We start from the raw sequence: 18,375 nt of genomic DNA on the forward strand, positions 1-18,375 counted from the left end.
TCAAACTTGAAGACTGCAACCAAGGAACACAGATTTAAGGTGCCCTGAATATATCCAACGCTTAGCAGCAATTACAGGTCGATTTTTAAAGGCAAAAAGGGGGACAGGGAGTGGCCTGATACAAAGTTCTCAGGAATTCTCATTGGCTTATAAAAAAACATTGATCAGTGATTGGTTATACACTGCTAAACTATAGGGTATGGGTTACAGTGTTCAGTGTGGCATGATTAGGTTAATTTATAGGTACTTGTGGCAAGAGCAAGCAGTTTCAGGAGAAGAATACTTAACACAAAGTGGGTAGCAGGGCATGACTGCAGTCTCATTTAAGTGTTTCTCTGGGGCCTAATAATTAAAAGAACTTGCATTCCTAAGATAAATGTTCTTTTTCTTTTCTCACTAACCAACACTGTTTGTTCTGCTTTTCTATTAGTCATTCATTAAATCAGTATTTAGTCAGTGCTTACTTTATGCCAAGCATTTGGATGGACACTGAAGATACCAAGGAGAACAAGACAGAAAAGTCCTACAAATAAATCTACTCCAGTCAGTGTCTTTACTGCCTACCTCTTCTGTACAACCTGATGCTGCACACAGACTTGAGACTCACCATGCTTTTCGCCTCATTTGCAATGCCTTTCCTTTCCTATGCTTCATCTCATCTCAAGTGAGGTCAAAATCTTAGGTCCTACAGAGCTGGCTCTCTTTAGGTCCTCAAAGACCTTTCTTCTCATCTTCCGTTTTTACTTTTGGACTACTGCCCTTAGTATTCAGTTATAATATCAAATTTCCTATTAAGCTCTTTGAGAACAAATATTGCCATACACTTATCTTGGTTGAATTATGTTTTGTTTGTTTTTGAGACAGGTCTTGCTCTGTCACCCAGGCTGCAGTATAGTGGCATGATCATGGCTCACTGCAGCCTTGACCTCCCAGGCTCAAATGATTCTCCCACTTCAGCCTTCCAAGTAAGTGGGACTACACGTATGCACCACCATGCCTGGCAAAGTTTTTTTGTATGTTTTGCAGGAATGGAGTATTGCCATGTTGCCCAGGCCGGTCTCAAACTCCAGGGCTCAAGCAATGCTCCCACCTCAGCCTCCCAAAATGCTGAGATTATAGGCATGAGCCACTGTGCCCAGCCTTACCTTGTATACCAATGTAGTCCCTGGACCATTATATTTTTGAGAACTACCTAAACATTCTTTAGTAAGAGCATAAGGGACAAAGAAGGATAAGAGAAGACTTTCCCTTCCTTCAGTTGTGAAGCCATGCTTATCAAAGGAAGAAGGTGAGTGTCCCAGTTTTGGATGCTCTGACATTGGCTGTTATAAGATGTCCAATGATATGCATTGAATTGTGTCTCCCTAAAAAGATAAGAAGTCCCAACCCACTGTATTCAGAATATGACCTTATTTGGAAAGAAGGTCTTTACAGAGGAAATCAAGTTAAAATGAGGCAATTAGAGGTCATAATCCAATATGACGGATATCCTTACAAAAAGGAAAAATTTGGACACAGAGACACATATAAAGGAGAACACCATGTAAAGGTGACAGCAGAGGTTGGGATGATACACTATAAGGAATGCCAAATGTTGCCAGCAAATCACCCGAGGTAGGAGAGGGGCATTGAACTTATTCTCCCTCACAGCCCTGAGAAGAAACCAATCCTGCTGAAGCCTTGATCTCAGACTACCGGCCTCCAGAACTGTGAGGCTAGATCACAAAACTTTTGTGTTTAAGCCACTCAGTTTATGACACTATGCTATGACAGCCCTAGAACACTAACGTATCCACAACAACCACGGAATGGAGCTTTTCCATTGCAATGGCATAGAAAGGACATGAGAAGAGGATCTAAGAGGTCACAATAATATAGAGCCCCGGTAAGGGAGAAGGGTAGTTGCAGTTTCAACTGGTATCCTCTGTCACCTTTACCCTTTTGCCCTGGCAATTGGAATCTACAGATTAATCCCAAAACAATATATGCTGACTGCTGTCACTGTCTTAGGGTAGGGGTAAAGGAATTACTGAAAGAAAGAAATGATGACTTGAAGGTCCATAAGCCAAAATGTCCAGGAGAAGAGTAGTCACTAAGAAATCAGAAAGCTAAGAACACGAAGTCTCTGAAGGGAAGGCTAGAAAAGAAGAGTAGACAGGAGAAAAAAACATTATTTTGGACATTGTAAATGAACATTTATTCAACAGATACATAATTTGATATTTTCTGTCCCAATAAACTAGGTATTCAAAGTAGAAAAAAACAAACAAACCAGGATTTGTGCTATTTTTCCTAGTTAACAGAAGGTGGAACACATTACACTTTCTTTATGAAAACTATTCATAATTACCTGATGAATTTTTACCTAATTATACAAATAACTGTATATTATTAGGCTTTAAACTACTAAATCATAAAAAATTATGTTTGATGCACATATCAGGGTTAGAAACAAAGTATAGGTTAGTGCATATCAACAAATCACATGATCATAAATTCTAATCCAGGTTAATAAAATTAGGCAATAGGTGACATAAACAGAGGTCTGCAGATATTGTAAAAGAAAGTGGTAATAAAGAAAACTATGTTTGTATATGATATTTAAAAGAATAACTGGTTAGGTAAAATACATCTAACCTTTTTCTGCTCTTTTTACTTATCTCTGCATATATCTAAATTTATGTCTACTAACTTATCTGTTTTAATTTTCAAGAAGTAAAAGTCACTGACATCCAGAATGTCAATGGGTCTACTTAAGTGAAGAAAAGTACATTGCAATTTAAATTATAACAAAAAATACTGTACATAAAATGTCAGTAGGTTACATAAGCAGAAAACCTAGAAGGGAGAACTGCTTATTATGAGAAATATGGTAAAATATTTAGAAATACATTTCTATCAGGGTTACTAGCTCACTTTCATAGGAAGTACATCTTATTTACACAGGAAGACTACTACATTATACATCTTTCTTACTTTAAAAAAATATTTGTGAGTACAAGTGAAGTTTTGTTATGTGGATATATTTCACAATGGTGAAGCTTTTGGTGTAAAGAACCTGAAGCTACAAAAATTCTAGAACAGTGTACATTTACCTGAACAGTGTATATTGTACCCATTGAGTAGTTCCTCATCCCATCCACCCACCTGAGTTTCCAATGTCCATTATTCCACTCTCTGCGTCCATGTGTATATATTATTTAGTTCCCACTTATAAGTGAGAACATGTGGTATTTGACTTTCTTGTTTCCAAGATATTTCAATTAAGATAATGGCCTCCCTCCAGTTCCATCTATGTTGCTGTAAAATAAATAATTCCTTTTTTTTTTTATGGCTGAGTAGTATTCCATGGTATGTAACACTATATTTTCTTCATCCAGTCATCCACTGACGGACACTTAGGGTGATTCCATTTCTGTAATACTCTAAATAGTACTGTGATAAACATATGAGTGCAGGTATATTTATAAATGATTTCTTTTCCTTGGGGTAGATACTCAGTAGTGGGACTGCCATATCAAACGACAGTTCTATTTTTAATTCTTTGACAAATGTTCAAATGTTTTCCACAATGGTTGTATTAATTTACATTCCCATTTTCTCTGCATCCTTACCAACACCTCTAATGTTTTGACTTTTTAATAATATCCATTCTGACTTGTATAAGATGGTATTGCATTTTGATTTTAATTTTCACTTCTCTGATGACTAGAGAACTTTTTTTTTCTCATATGCTTTTTGGCCATTTGTATGTCTTCTTTTGAAAAATGTCTAGGTCCTCTGTGTGCATTTTTAACGGGGTTATTTTTTTAGTTCCTTTTGGATTCTAGTATTAGTCCTTTGTTAGATACACAGTTTGCAAGTATTTTTTCCCATTCCATAGGTTGTCTGTTCATTCTGTTAATTGTTTCTTCTACTGTACAGAAACTTTTTAGTTCCATTAAGTTCTATTTTTGTTTCTGTTGCATTTGCTTTTGAAATCTTAGTTATGAAATCTTTGCCTAGGCCAATGTCCAAAATATTTTTTCCTAGGTTTTCTTCTAGAATTTTTGTAGTTTCATGTTCTTACATCTACGTCTTTAATCCATATTAATTTTTGTATATGGTGATAGATATGGGTCCAGTTTCACTCTTCTGGATATTGGTATATAATTTTCCCACCATTGTTACCATTGATTGATTAGTGTGTCCTTTCTGTAGTGTATACTTTTGTCAACTTTGTCAAAGATCAGTTGAATGTAGGTATGTGGCTTTATTTCTGGGTTCTCTATTCTGTTTTATTGATCTATGTGTCATTTTTATACCAATACCATTGCTTTTTGGATATTGCTAGTAGCCTTGTATTATAATTTGAAGTTAGGTAATGTGATGTTTCCAGCTTTGTCCTTTTTGCTTAGAAATTGCTTTGGCTATTCAGGTTCTTTTGTGGTTCCATGTGAATTTTAAAATCTTTTTTTCTAATTTTGTGAAAAACGACATTGACATTTTGATAGGAATTGCACTGAATCCATAGATTGCCTTGGGCAGTCTGGTCAATTTAATAATATGGATTCTTTTAATTCATGAGCATGGGATATTTTCCCATTCATTTGTGTCATCTACAATTTCTTTCATTGTAGTGTTTTGTAGTTTTCCCAGAGATCTTTTACCTCCTTGGTTAAATGTATTCCTAGGTATTTTATTTTATTTTGTTTTGTTTTTGGTAGCTATTATAAATGGGATTGACTTCTTGATTTGGTTCTCAGATTGACTGTTATTGGTGTATAGAAATGCTACTAATTTTTGTATGTCATTTATATCCTGCAACTGTACTGACATCTAGGCGTCTTTAGCACCTATTACAAGCAAGCAGAAATAATTTAACTTCCTCTTTTCCAATTTGGATGCGTTTTATTTCTTCTCATTCCTGATAGCTACGACGAGAACTTACACTACCAAGTTGAATAACACTGGTGAAAGTAGAGATACAGCTTCTATTTCTTAGGGGGGATTTTGTCAATTTTTCCCTGTTTGATATAACATTGGCTGTGGTTTTGTCATATGCTGCATTTATTATTTTGAGGTATGTTTCCTCTATGCCTAGTTTGTTGAGAGCTTTTATCATGAAGGGATGCTGAATTGTACTGAATGCTCTTTCAGCACCTACTGAGATTATCTTTTTTAAAATTTTAAATTTTTTTTTTTTTTTTTTTTTTTGAGACAGAGTTTCACTCTTGTACCCAGGCTGGAGTGCAATGGCGCGATCTCGGTTCACCGCAACCTCCGCCTCCTGGGTTCAGGCAATTCTCCCGCCTCAGCCTCCTGAGTAGCTGGGACTACAGGCACATGCCACCATGCCCAGCTAATGTTTTTTTTGTATTTTTAGTAGAGACGGGGTTTCACCATGTTAACCAGGATGGTCTTGATCTCTTGACCTCGTGATCCACCCGCCTCGGCCTCCCAAAGTGCTGGGATTACAGGCTTGAGCCACTGCGCCCGGCCTAAAATTTTAAATTTTTATGGGTAAATAGTATATGTGTATATTTATGGGGTACATAAGATACTTTGATACAGGCATATGGTACATAAGAATCACATTAGGGGAAATGGGATATCCATTCACCTCAAGTATTTATCATTTCTTTCTGTTATAAATATTCCAATTATACTATTTATTTTTTAAATGTACAATAGATTTTTGTTGACTGTAGTCACCCTGTTATGTTATCAAACACTACATCTTAATCACTCTATCTAACTATGTTTTTATACCCTTTAACTAACCTCACCTATCCATCACCACTACCCTTCCCAGTGTTTGGTAACCATCATTTTATTCTTATCTTCATAATTTACTTGTTTTAATTTTTAGCTGCCACAAATGGAGAACATGTGGTTTGTATTTCTGTTAGCTTATTTCACTTAACATAATGTCCTCCAATTCCATCCATGTTGTTGCAAATGATAGGATCTCATTTATTTTATGCCTGAATAGCATTCCATTGTGTATATCTATCACACTTTCTGCAGCTATTCATCTGTTGATGGACACTTAGGTTGCTTCCAAATCTTGGCAATTGTGAACATTGCTGCAACAAACATGGAAGTGCAGATTATCTCTTTGATATACTGATTTCCTTTACTTTGGGTATACGTCTAGGAGTAGGATTGCTGGTTTGTATGGTTTTAGTTTTTTGAGCAACCTCCAAACTGTTTTCCATTGTGGCCATATTAATTAATATTCCCACAGTATATGAGAGTTCCCCTTTCTCCACATCCTTGCCAGGATTTTTTATTAATTGACTTTTGCATAAAAGTCATTTTAACTGGGGTGAGATGAAGATACCTCATTGTAGTTTTGATTTGCATTTCTCTGATGATCAGTTATGTTGAGCACCTTTTCACATACCCAATTCAGCATTTGTATGTCTTTTTTGAGAAATGTCTATTCAGATCTTTTGCTCATTTTTTAATGAGATTATTATTTTTCCCAGTAGAGCTGTTTGAACTCCTTACATATTCTGATTACCAATCCCTTGCCAGATGACAGTTTGTAAATACGTTCTCCAATATTGCGCAGTTTCTCCTGACTTTGTTGATTGTTTCCTTCACTGTACAGAAGTTTTTGAACTTGATACAATCCCATCTGTCCATTTTTGCTCTGGTTGCCTGAGCTTTTGGGATATATTCAAGAAATCTTTGCCTAGACCAATGCTTTAGAGAGTTTTCCCAATGTTTTCTTCTACAAGTTTATAGTTTGAGGTCTTAGATTTAAGTATTTAATCCATTTTGATTTGATTTTTGTATATGGTAAGAGATACAGGTCTAGTTTCATGCTTCTGCCTATGGATATCCAGTTTTCCTAGCATAATTTGTTGAAGAAACTGTCCTTTCTGCAATGTATGTTTTTGGCACCTTTGTCAAAAATGAGTTCACACTGTAGATGGGTTATTTCTGGGTTCTCTATTCTGTTCCATTGGTCTATGTATCTGTTTTTAAACCAGTGCTGTACTGTTTTGGTTACCATAGCTCAGTAGTATTTTTTTTTCTTAATTACTTTTTGTGGACACGTATTTATGGGATACATACTTTGATACGATTTGTAATAGTGCCATCAGGGCAAATGGAACATTGATTACCTCAAGCATTTATCTTTTCTTTGTATTACAAACAATCCAATTATATTCTTTTAGTTATTTAAAAATGTACAATTATTGTTGACTGTATCACTCAGTTGTGCTACCAAATACAACTTAATCAATCTTATTATATTTTTGTATCCATTAACCACCCCTTTACTGTGTAAAAGCTTTTTTAACTTGATGTAACATTGGAGTACAGACGTCTCTTTGATATCCTGTCATTTTATTTGTTTTCTGATTGTTTTGTAGTTTTCCCTTCCTTCTTTCTTTCCTTCTAATCTTTCTATTAACAAAGGTGATTTTCCCTGGTAGTACATTTTAATTTCTGACTTTTCATTTTTTATCTGTTGTAGGCTTTTTGATTTGAGGTTATCATGAGGCTTGCAAATAACATCTTATAACACATTATTTTAAACTGATGATAAGCTAACACTAGTTGTATAAACAAACACACTAAAAAAGAAGCAAATAGAAAACCAATAAAACTCTACACTGTAACTTCTTCCTACTTTTGAACAGTTTGTTTCTATTTAGATCTTATACTGTCTATGTCTTAAAAAGTGGTTGTCGTAGTTATTTTTGATCGTTCATCATTTAGTCCTTCTACTAAAAACACTCAAAATATGAGAAGTTTACATACCACAATTACAGTTTTATAATATTCTGTCCTTGTCTGCGTATGTACTATTACCTATGAGTTTTGCATCTTCAGATTTCTTACTGTTCACTAACATCTTTTTCTTTCAGACTGAAGAACTCCCTTTAGCATGTCTTACAGGACCGGTCTGGTGTTGACAAAAATCCCTCAGCTTTTGTTTGCCTAATCCAGAATTCTCTGAATTAACAGGCAGAGTCTCTCGTTCTCTTTCCTTGTCTTTCCCCAAACAAACAGAATCTCCCTCTCCATGCTGAGCTGTCTGAAGTGGAGAAAGGGGGTCACAAGCACTCCTGTGGTCACCACCACTGGGACTCTGCTGAGTCAGACCTGAAGCCAGCACAGTACTGAGTCTCACTGAAGGCTGTGGCAACAATTACCTGGCTACCACTGTGTTTTATCCAAGGTCCTAGGGTTCCTTAATTAGCAGTAATAAATCCAGTTAGACTTGTATTTTTCCCTTCAGGGTGAGGGGGTTTTCTTCTGGCCAAGGGTGGGTCTAGAAATGCTGTCCAGGAGCTAGAGCTTGGAACTGAAAGGTTTAGGAATCTACTTGGTGCTTTCTTTTCCTGTGGCTGAGGTGATACCCAAGTTGTAAGACAAAATCCTTTTTACTCTTCCCTCTCCTTTCCTCAAGCAGCAGTCCTTCTCTGAGGACACCATAGCTGGGAATGTGCTGGGTCACACCTGAAGCCAGCCCAGTACTGGGTGTTGCCCAAGGTTCAATAGTGAGTAGTGCCTAGCTACTGCTGATCTTTATACAAGTCTCCAGGGTTCTTTAGTCAGCAGGTGATAAATCCTGCCTAGACCAGGTTGTTCCCTTTAGGCAGTGGGTTCCCTTCTGGTCCAGGATGTGTCTAAAAATATCATCCAGATGAGATAGGGCAGGTTCAGGGATGTATGCACCAAAGTCTCAGAAACCACCACTAAATAACTTCATCATGTAACCTAACACCACCTACTCTCTAAAAACCTATCAAAATTTAAAAAAAAAATTACATAAAAAATGTCATCCAGGAGCCAGGGCCTAGAATGCGGGCTTTAGGACTCAGCTTGATACTTTATTTTACTGTGTCTGGGCTGTATCCAAATTGCAAGACAAAGTCTTCATGCTCTCATTCTTCTCTCCTCAAACCAAGAAAGGAGACTGTGAGAGCTGCAAGCTGTCATGCCTAGGGTTGGGGGAGGTGTGACACAAATACCCTCCTGACCACCCCAGCTAGTATCTCAGTGGGTCACATGTACCTCAAATCAACTGGCTCCAAGCCCAGCAATAGCACTAGGATTTGTCCAGGAATCACAATCCTGTGGCCTAGACTGTCTTTCAAATTTCTTTAGGACCTCAAAGCACTGTAGCCTTGCTGGTGGGGCTAGCTGGAACTCAGGTTCCAAAGCCTGGAATGGATGATTTCCCTCTGGCTATAGAGCTGGTCTGAAAATTCCTTCCATGGGTACTGGCTGAATTCTGCCCTGGGTTGCTTTCCACTGTGACAGGGCAGGACAGAGCTCCAATGCTATGTCCCACAGTTACTGTGCTCTCCCTCCCATAAGCCCTGTCTGCGCTAAGCTGCCACTGCTGAGAGATAGGGAGAGACGGGTTAGACAATTCAAGACTGTCTTTCCTATTCTATTCAATGTATTTTCTTTGATATGATGTTAAAATCAGGTACTGTGATTTGCTCACCTGATTTCTGGTTCTTATGAAGGTGCCTTCTCGTGTGGATAGTAGTGCAATTTGGTGTTTGTACAGGTAGGGATGATTAGTGGAGGGTTCTATTCACTCATCTTCCTCTGTCTTCTCTGTAGGTCATGGTATTATTATTATTTTGAGATGGAGTCTCACTTTGTCACCCTGGCTGGAGTCAGTGGCATGATCTCGGCTCACTGCCACCTCCGCCTCCTGGGTGCAAGCAATTCTCCTGCCTCAGCCTCCCAAGTAGCTGGGACTATAGGCACGTGTCACCATGCCCAACTAATTTTTGTATTTTTAGTTGAGATAGGGTTTCACCATGTTGGCCAGGCTGGTCTCAAACTCTTGACCTCAGGTAATCTACCCACCTCAGCCTCCCAAAGTGCTGGGATTACAGGTGTCACCTTTTTTTTTTTTGGCTGTCACCTGGAAACTGACTTAGTGCAAGAAGTCAAATTCAACTCACTATGATTTCATCTTTGACCTGACCAATCAGCTCTCCCCACTTTCCTACTCCCTGTCCACCAAATTACCCTTAAAAATTCCAATCCCCAAATTTGGGGAGATTGATTTGAGTAATAATAAAACTCTGGTCTCCTGTACAGCTGGTCCATTTGGTCTAAAGTTCAATTTAAGCTCAGTGTTTTTTTTTGGTTGATTTTCTGTCTAGATAATCTGTCTAGTGTTGTCAATGGTGTGTTATGGTCCCTGATTTTATAGCATAAATGTTTCTAAAATTGCTTTTTGGGACTCAGGGAGAGGAGCATCACACACTGGGGGCAGTTGAGGGGGGTAGGGAGAGACAGCAAAGGGTTGGGAGGGATAACATGGGGAGAAATGCCAGATATAGTATGCACCTAAAGTAAATAAATTAATTTAAAAAAAGATTAGATTGTGTTTAATTTCTAATATGGAAAGTAAATAGTTACTGAAGGAGGACTTGTAGAATTTTATGAGTTACCAGAATTCAAGCCATTTGCCATAGCACTCAAAATCATTCTAGCTTTCCATTTTAAAATTTACTGTGAATTATACAACACGAGTGTTTCATTAAAACTAACTAATGAGGCTGGGCACGGTGGCTCATGCCTATAATCCCAGCGCTTTGGGAGGCCAAGGCAGGTGGATCACAAGGTCAAGAGATTGAGACCATCATGGTCAACTTGGCGAAACCCCGTCTCTACTAAAAATACAAAAAATTAGCTGGGCATGGTGGTGCGTGCCTGTAATCCCAGCTACTCAGGAGGCTGAGGCAGGAGAATTGCCTGAACCCAGGAGGCGGAGGTTGCGGTGAGCCGAGATCATGCCATTGCACTCCAGCCTGGGTAACAAGAGCGAAATTCCGTCTCAAAAAAAAAAAAAAAAAAACACAAAAACAAACAACAACTAACTAATGAGGACATTTTTTCTCTCCTATACTTACATGTTCAACTATAACAAGATGAAAGGAGAGATTACTGACCCAAATTTTTGGAAGCTATTAGAGACTTAGGATATCTAACTGATTCAACATCTAAATACAAGAAAGAAAAACTAAAACCCATAACTGTTCAGAATCTACCTGACCATAGTACCTAGTCTAATGTAATCAAGGGATAGTGCCTGAAAAATAATCCACTAAGAACAAATTTCAAGAGACTATTTACATTACATATATGCTAAAACAAAGGGTTACCGCTGTTATTTGTATTTCTTTTGATGTGCTTTGGTTTTGGAAAAATCAGCAGGTAAGTCAAAGAAATCTTGAAAAAGGAGAACAAAGTTAAAGCTCTCACACTTACCCAATTTCAAAATTTACTAAAACACTACAGTAATCAAGACAGTGTGGCATAATATCAGAAAAGATGTTATCAGTGGAAGATTTACAGTCCAGATATAAACCCTCAGGTATATGGTCAATTGATACAGTAGCTTTTTCAACAAATGGTGCTGAAATTGGATATTTATATGCCAAATAATAAAGCTGGATTACTTTCTTAAACCATACACAAAAATTAACTCAAAACTAATCATAAACCTACATGTAAGCACAAAACTATAAAACTCTTGGGAAAAAACAGGAGTCAGTATTAATGACCTTGGATTAGGCAGAGCTTTTTCGGTTTAGGATATGAATACAAGTGATTAAAGAAAAAAAAACAGACACATTTGGTATAATTAAAATGAACAAAAAAACCCTTTTGTACTTCAAAAGACACCATCAAGAACATGGAAAGATAGTCCACAGAATGGGAGAAATACCTGAAAATCATAGAACTGATAAGGGACATATATCCAGAATATATAAAGATCTCTTACAAACAATAAAAAAGATAAACAACTCAATTTAAAATGGGTAAAGGATTTAAATAGACATTTTGCCTCAAAAGTTACACAAATAGCCAATAAGTACATGAAAAAATGCTTATTATTATTAGTTACTAGAGAAATACAATTCAATACTATAAGAAGAGACTACTTCACACCCACTTGGGTGGCTATAATAAAAAACTAATAACAACTGCTATGGTCTGAGTGGCCCCCTTAAAATTCATATGTAAAAACATAATCACCAATGTGATGATAGTAGGAGGTAGGACTTTTGGGAGGTATTTAGGTCATGAGGATGGAGCTTTTCGTGAAAAGTGACAGTGCTCTTTAAAAAGAGTCCCCACAGAGTTGCCTTGTCCCTTCTGCCATGTAAAGACACAGCTAGAAAGAACTATCTATGCCCTCATCAGACAACAAATTTATTGGTACCTTGATCTCAGACTTACCAGCCTCCAGAAGTTTGAGACATAAATTCCTGTTGTTTACAAGCCACCCAGTTTATGGTATTTTGCTACAGCAGCACAATGGACAAAGATAGAAAACATTTGTCAAAATTTAAAAGATAGATATAATTTAACCCAGAAATTCTACTTCTAAGAAATACAAGGATAGTTACTTCAGCATTCTTTCAAACTTCAAAAGGAGGTGCAATAATGTGAATGCCTATTAATAATGAACTGGCTAAACAAAGCACAGTAAGCAGAAAAAAAAATTTAAATCAGCAGGCTGGTTTTGAAAGATATTAAATATTTTAAACTACCAGTGAGGTGATTCTAAAAAATCCTTGTAGTTAAATTACCTAAGTAACTGAAATAGAGAAAGGCAAGAGAGTAGTTAGCATAACTGAAAAAAAAAAAGGTACCCAGACAGGCAAGAAGAACTTTAATTTACAGTTTCATATAATAGACCTATTACCCAAATCTCAAAAACTTTCAAAAAATTTTGAAAGAGATACAGCTAGAAAAGGTTCTCAATTTTCAAGTGACAATATTGGAACCTGTGATTTAATATTTGGAGGTAAATCTCAGAATATTCTGTGCATAAAACTCTTCATCAAAATATAATAACCATGTAGTCAACTTCAAAACCCAAACCAACTACTCTAATGTTTTTAATGCCTCTTCTTTGAAAAAAGAGTACTGCCAATGTTGCTGGTAAGGGAATAGATGGCTAGTATTATATAATGATAACATGTTAAGAGTAAGTAGATCTAGGACTTCCCATGACAGTGCTGCTGCTAGAAACTAATTGTGTGACCTTTGCCTTTTGCTTTATAATTCACTTATCTGCTAAAAGTAGTTGAGGTGGTAAAATAAGACCAAGCATGGAATGATGCTCCAGGAAATATGACTTGGAAGGACTGTGGAGGAAGCCAATGTAGCACTGGCCCTGCAAGGACAGTATCTTGCAATGGTCAGCAAGGCAGAGAAGAATAAGATGGAACCAGAGGTGCTTTAGCTTCTGCATTGGACATAAAGCAGGCAGATGTCTAATCTCATCCAAGTGCCAATCAAAAGTAACACTGACATTTACTGGGCATCTTAACATAAAATACAAGAGCAAAGTGCATCACACTCACAATCCCAAAAGGATTGTGAAATCCCTATTTCTGAGCTGAAACCAGAAACTGATAATGAAAATAAAGCTTGAAGAAGATAAAACAAGAAAATTCTGGGTAGATGTGTACTTTTGGGTGAAGGAAAGGAGTCAGCAAGAACACTTCACAGAAAAGGTGAAGGTGATATCTAAATGAAATCTTAACGAATGAATAGGAGTTGGTGAGGTAGGGAGGCAAGGAAGAGATTGTTTTAGGCAGAGAGAATATATAAATTAGGGTTAGACTGGTCAGAAGATAACAAATATAAACTTTTTCAAAATATGCAGAGATAATGAGAGTATATCATTCAGAAAACCTTAGGCTTTTGGAATTACTGGTCATCACTCTGAAGAGTACAAGGTACTCCACTGACAGACAAAACCTCAGCATAGTGAGCTCAATGGGATAGGACTTGCACCACCATATTCTTGACTTAGACACTACAAAAAACATCTGATACACAACTGCTCCAACACAAAATGATACTAAATTGCCATTCAGATACAGCACTTAAGGGGATCCTGAGGAATGTGCATCCCAGGGAGCACAATGTTTCAATCTTTGCTCATCCCTTTCAATACCTAGATTATCAACTAATGTGTGCTATTGTTTGGGTAGAGACATATGCTTGCACTTCAGTAACCTCAGAGAAGTGGCCTCAATTCTTGGTACTTCATTTGTAATCAGGCTTTCAAATTAATTCAAAGTAGGTATATCATAACCTCAGAACAGGCAGAAAGATACTGGAGAGGACACAAACCACATGAAGTGTTAATCTACAATTGATCTCAGATATACTACTTTATTAAAATTCTCCAAATGGACACATCTTGCCCATTTCACGAGGTTTCTTCAGTTGTCTAGTTGGTACCTTGCTCTTTTTCTTGCAATTCAGTTTCTGTTTGTCATCCCCTGTAACTTTAATTTAGATTGACTCCCAATCCTTATTTTAATTCCTTAGATCTCGTTATCCACTTTTAAAATCATTTGTCCAGTCTTTCACATATAACACTTACAAGAAAAGGGTTTTGAGATAACTTTCAGTAGTTAAGGGGATATATATACACACACACATATATATATACACACATACATACATATGAGTTCCCAATACTGCTGCTGTTTTCACCAAGGGAGATAATTGGAGAAAACAAAAAATTTTAAATAGACACTTCTTCCTTCATGAAGTAGAAAGTATTATTTTGTCTGTTTTCTGAAATAATAGACTAGATTTTTCACTCAGAATGACCTATTTGAAGTTAATATACTTGCTAATCAGAAAGAATACATAAATTGTAAACTGATCAATGGAAAGAGTCTTTGAATGAAGAAAGTTCTGTAGTCATCTTGATACCAGTACTTGATGTAAAATAGGACTATACTGGTATCCTCTCTTGTTTTCAGGAATAAAAGGGAGACACCATTCATGTTAAAGACATTTAAACAATGTCAGTAAAAACATTCATAGGCAATGGAGTAATCTATTATAATAAAAAGTTATCAAATTAAAAAAAAAAAGGTTGGGGGAGGATGGGGAGATGGAAGAAGCCAAAAAACAACCTGAAAAATTGCAACCCAGCATTTGGACCAGATGGCATTCATTGGAGACTTCAGAGATAACAAAGCTACTCATAAAACATGCAGTTTATCATGAAAATGCACTCTAGCGGAAGACTACTTAGTCTTCAGTCTCCTCTGAAATTTTGATAAGGGTGACCTTGGATTTCAGTTGCACAGAAAAAAGGATTTGCAGGAGATAGGAATGTAAGTTTTCAATAAGAGAAAAATTATACTGACAAACCAGCATTTCTCCTTTCAGGTTAATCACACTAAACTTGACTCCAATTAAGACACTGACATTTTAAGAGTTTCTTTAAAAAAAAAAATTTATACACACACACCACATAGAAACACACAGTTTTAAAGACACAATCACTCCTCTATCCCAAATCCCAAATGAGGTAAGGTCTTGTTTAGAAATTCTTAGAAGTTTTGTATAAAAGTTGGAGCTTAATTAGGAATATCTGGTAAAAAGTCATGGATGATAACAAAAATTCAGACTTGCAGGAGTATTAATATATGGCCATTTTTAATTTTGGAAAAGCTATGAGCTGTAAAATTCCTTAGAAATATGAAAAGCATGACTTAAGAAAATATACTCTCATTTAGAAAATAAAGGAAATTTAAAGTAAAGATTTCCACACAAAGTCAAGTATGCACTCAACAAAGAGGTTTAATTACTTGATCTGTGCCTCTTAGTTGATTCTTCTAGTATGGAACTCATACTTCAGGTGTGGTTATAAGAAAGGGAGAAAAATAAAATCCTCAGTTATTTCTGTTCTCTGGTTGAGAAGCGGCAATAGATTAAAGTAGTGGGGCAATTCTGGGAGACTTGCCAGAGATATGCTTTCATTTTGGGCTTTTTTCTTTAATACAAAGAAAATCATAGCTGGTTTTTAGCTGGGCATCCAGTTTGGACTACATAAGGAACATGACCAATTAACAAGTCTGTTAATATCGCACCCTGCCCCTGTATCCATTATCACATTAGTACTGCTACAGGCTGTTTCTAGGAGAGATGAGGTTTCGCCATGTTGGCCAGGCTGGTCTTGAATTCCTGACTTCAGGTGATTTGCCTGACTCAGCCTCCCAGAGTGCTGGGACCACAGGCGTGAGCCACTGCACCCGGCCAAACACAGGTTGTTTCTATACAGGAAATCTGATTTATATTATTCACCTACTTAAAGTACTTTCCTCTTCATGTAGGAGAAAATCCAAGTTCTTTTGCATGGCCCGCAAGGTCTTTTATAATGCAGTCCTTGCCCCCTTCTCTGGCTTTGTCCCCTACTCCATTGCTCCATCTTAGGTTTTGGTAAAAAGTAGGTGTAGGGCATCCCAAGCCTTTCCTTAAGCACCTCACTCTATCAAGAAGGTATACCCATCCTTGGCCACCTGGCAAAGACCCCTGCCTAGGAATCATCTCTTTGTGAAGCCTACCCTAACTACCCAGACAGGTTAATGACACAGAAATCTAAAATAAGTTAATTTGCGGCTTCAGTGTTGACTCTTTTCTAGAACTTCTGCATTACTTTCCTCTACTACACAATTGGCTCCTTCAAGACAGGAACTTGTCTTGTTCTTTTTGGTGGCTTCATGGCCTAGAACACAATTGGTGCTTAATAAATGTTTGTTGAGACTCAGAACTCGAGAATATCAGAGGTGTCATTTTTTTCTAGGGAGAATTGTTTGTGTGTCAGTTACTGGAGACATTCTACTAAATGCTTTGGATACCACTTGGCCTCATGGAGAACAAAGACCCACATGGCCATATAAATAAGGGCTTAGCAGATTGGACAGTTTCTTCAGTTTCTTGTAAGTTGGTTATGAGATGTAGTCTTTTGTTCATTTTTATCTATACTGCTTCTCTTTGGAGTCTGCAGCTTTAAGAAGAGTTTCTGAAATGTGCTTGGATGGCATCTGACTCTTTGCAGTGTTGTATGCAAGCTGTTGACTCTAGACTACGCTACTCTGTATCCATCTACCTGCCTGTTAGTCTTTCCCCGTCCTCTGGTCTCTCTTACTTCTTCCATGAAGCCAAACATAATTACCTCTTTCAAACAAATGTGTTCTCTATCCATTCCTCAGAGCTTAACCTAGTTACTGGTACTAGTTCCTCTTCTTCAATCAGCCTGTAAGCTCAAAGAATATACAAACTATGTCTTGCCCTTTTAAAACATTTCTCAAATTGACTTCTTTCCATGTCACTAACAGAGTAAATGCTGTATATTTAGAGTGACTGATATAAAAAGAGTCCCTTCATGCAGGATGTTAATACACAACTGCTTAATTTAAATAGCCCTTTAAATTCTGTAAAATAATCTCCTAAACACTTCATATCTCACCAAAACTCTGTGAGATAAGATGATTTCTGTTTTAGTTGTGAGAAAACAGAAGTTCAGGGAGTGTGATTTTATCTAAGATCACATAATAAACATGCCAACTTGATCCTTTTGTCCACAAGTTCAATATTCTTTCTACCCTACTATGCTCTCAATCTTTGGATAAGACCAAATTTCACAGGCTATATGCACAAAGAACAAGTTTATACTTATCTGTAAACTATATAAGCAAAAGAACTTAGCAAATAGTATGTATAATCTGACTACCTAAAACAATAAAAGGATAATAAACATATAAAAGTGTTGGAAAAGCCTGGCATAAAAGACCATGCATATGGTGACTTTCTAGAAGTTTAGTATTTATGGGAATGACAAGGTCAATGCATAAGGCCTAATGTTCATAAAGTTAAGCAATGGACAGCATGTGCTCAACAGCTTAAACAAACAAAAAAAGGCCTCTCCTCTTCCCAAAAGAACATGCATTCACCTGTGCACATACCTACTGGCCAAATGGAATAGAAGACTATATAGAAATATGGGTGATCTATTCAATAAAAGTAGTTGGTTGAATGATAACTCACAAAATTTGTTTACCTGGAACCTCAAGGTGTGATTTTATTTGGAAATACGGTCTTTACAGATGTAATTAAAGTAAGGATCCTGAGACCATCCTGAATTAGGGTGGATCCTCAATCTAATTCCTTGCTAGAGACAGAAAAGGAGAAGACAAAGAGATACAGGAAAGGAGGCCATGTGGAGATGGAGGCAGAGACTGGAGTTATGCTGCCAGAAGCCACCTGGTACCACCAGAAGCTGGAAGAGGCAAAGAAGGGCTCTCCCGTAGAGCCTTCAAAGAGAGTATAGCGTTGATGACATCTTGATTTTGGACTCTGGCCTTCAAAACTGTGAGAGAATAAATTTCTTTTGTTTTAAGATGTGATTCATGGTAATTTGCTACAAGCAACCCCAAGAAACAAATACAGTATATAACAGCTGAACTATTAGAATTAAAATTTATCTCTCTACAAGCAGATAATGGGATTTCCCCTGATAACTAAACAGGATGATATAATTAAAGCTACAAAGAGTTATGTAGCTAATTC

The 18,375-nt window shown here is 37.0% G+C and overlaps 1 protein-coding gene and 1 pseudogene across 3 annotated transcripts in view; both read right to left on the bottom strand.

Moving 5' to 3' along the window:
* The window catches only part of LOC141580060 (importin subunit alpha-1 pseudogene), a 53,404-nt pseudogene extending 42,740 nt beyond the window's left edge, over nucleotides 1-10,664 (bottom strand).
* The window catches only part of ZNF277 (zinc finger protein 277), a 138,227-nt gene that overhangs the window by 100,497 nt on the left and 19,355 nt on the right, over nucleotides 1-18,375 (bottom strand). Inside the window, exon 1 of one of the 3 annotated variants that reach the window (XM_074379208.1) lies at nucleotides 12,223-12,244. The exons of the other annotated variants lie outside the window; for them this stretch is intronic. The gene's annotated coding sequence lies outside the window, so the exon portion shown is untranslated. Of the gene's footprint in view, nucleotides 1-12,222; nucleotides 12,245-18,375 lie in introns of those variants that run through there. 3 annotated transcript variants of the gene reach the window in all.

This window comes from Saimiri boliviensis, chromosome 10 (genome assembly GCF_048565385.1).
Source record: "Saimiri boliviensis isolate mSaiBol1 chromosome 10, mSaiBol1.pri, whole genome shotgun sequence".
NCBI classification, from domain to species: domain Eukaryota; kingdom Metazoa; phylum Chordata; class Mammalia; order Primates; family Cebidae; genus Saimiri; species Saimiri boliviensis.